This window comes from Phoca vitulina, unplaced genomic scaffold (assembly GCF_004348235.1).
Source record: "Phoca vitulina isolate PV1807 unplaced genomic scaffold, GSC_HSeal_1.0 scaffold112, whole genome shotgun sequence".
In the NCBI taxonomy this organism is placed as follows: domain Eukaryota; kingdom Metazoa; phylum Chordata; class Mammalia; order Carnivora; family Phocidae; genus Phoca; species Phoca vitulina.
The window spans coordinates 329,861-332,032 of record NW_022589815.1 but is presented as its reverse complement, the minus strand read 5'-3'; positions in this window follow the sequence as shown (position 1 = coordinate 332,032).

Here is a 2,172-nt window from a genome sequence, read left to right as displayed (position 1 = left end):
TTGGTTTCTATTTCATTGATTTGTGCTCTGATCTTTATTATTTCTCTTCTCCTGCTGGGTTTAGGCTTTATTTGCTGTTATTTCTCCAGCTCCTTTAGGTGTAGGGTTAGGGTGTGTATTTGAGACCTTTCTTGTTTCTTGAGAAAGGCTTGTAGTGCTATATACTTTCCTCCCAGGACCACCTTTGCTGCATCCCAATGACTTTGAACAGTTTTTTTTTATTATTTCATTTGTTTCCATGAATCTTTTTATATTCTTTTTTAATTTCCTGGTTGACCCATTCATTCTTTAGTAGGATGTTCTTTAGCTTCCATATATTTAAGTTTTTTCTGACTTTCCTCTTGTAATTGAGTTCTAGTTTCAAAGCATTGTAGTCTGAAAGACTGGGTGTGATCCCAGTCTTTTGGTACCGGTTGAGACCTGATTTGTGCCCCAGGATGTGATCTCTTCTGGAGAATGTTCCATGGGCACTAGAGAAGAATGTGTATTCTGTTGCTTTGGGATGGGATGTTCTGAATATATCTGTGAAGTCCATTTGGTCCAGTGTGTCATTTAAAGCCTTTATTTCCTTGTTGATCTTTTGCTTAGATGATCTGTCCATTTCAGTGAGGGGGGTGTTAAAGTCCCCTACTATTATTGTACTATAGTTGATGTGTTTCTTTGATTTTGTTATTAATTGGCTTATATAATTGGCTGCTTCCATGTTAGGGGCATAGATATTTACAATTGTTAGATCTTCTTGTTGGATAGACCCTTTAAGTAAGATGTAGTGCCCTTCTTCATCTCTTATTATAGTCTTTGGTTTAAAACCTAATTTGTCTCATGTAAGGATTGCCACCCCAGCTTTCTTTTGCTGTCCATCAGCATGGTAAATGGTTTTCCACCCCATCACTTTCAATCTGGAGGTGTCTTTGGGTCTAAAATGAGTCTCTTGCAGACAGCATATTGATGAGTCTTGTTTTTTTATCCAATCTGATAGCCTGTGTCTTTTGATTGGGGCATTCAACCCATTTACATTCAGGGTAACTATTGAAAGATATGAATTTAGTGCCGCTGTATTGCCTGTAAGGTGACTGTTACTGTGTATTGTCTCTATTCCTTTCTGGTCTATGTTACTTTTAGCCTCTAAATAAAGGGGAGTGGGAGAGGGAGAAGCAGGCTTCCCGCCGAGCAGGGAGCCTGATGCGGGGCTCGATCCCAGGACCCTGGGAGCATGACCTGAGCTGAAGGCAGATGCTTAACATCTGAACCACCCAGGCGCCCCTGTTGGCCTATTTTGAGGTGGATTCTCTGTGCCTCCTGGATTTTGATGCCCGTTTCCTTCCCCAAATTAGGGCAGTTCTCTTCTATAATTTGCTCCAATATACCTTCTGCCCCTCTCTCTCTTTCTTCTTCTTCTGGGATCCCAATTATTCTAATATTGTTTCGTCTTATTGTATCACTTATCTCTCAAATTCTGCCCTCGTGATCCAGTAGTTGTTTATCTCTCTTTTTCTCACCTTCTTTATTCTCCATCATTTGGTCTTCTATATCACTAATTTTCTCTTCTGCCTCATTTATCCTAGGAGTTAGAGCCTCCACTTTTGATTGCACCTCGTTAATAGTCTTTTTGATTTCAACTTGGTTAGATTTTAGTTCTTTTATTTCTCCAGAAAGGGATTCTCTGGTATTTTCCATACTTTTTTCAAGCCCAGCTAGTATCTTTATAATCGTCATTCTGAACTCTAGGTCCGACATCTTACTAATGTCCATATTGATTATGTCCCTGGCCGTTGGTACTGCCTCTTGTGAGGTGAGTTTTTCTGTCTTGTCATTTTGTCCAGAGAAGAATAGATGAATGAGAGAACATAATGCTAACAGGGTAACAACGACCCCAGAAAAATATACACTAAACAAATCAGAAGGGACCCGAAACTGGGGCAAAAGAAACGGGAAAGGGAAAAAAAAAAGAATATGATCAAATATGATCAGGTTGGTGAATAGATCAGTGCCACACACTAGACTTTGGTCGTATTTGGGTCTGTTAGAAGAAACTGCCTCCCAAAATTTTAAAGAAAGAAAAACTTATATATGTACATAAATAAGGGTAAATATGATGAAGGGATGTAATATGACTGTAAAGGTGAAAATCAGAAAAGATTTTATAAAAGGAATTGATAAGAAATTGGTTGA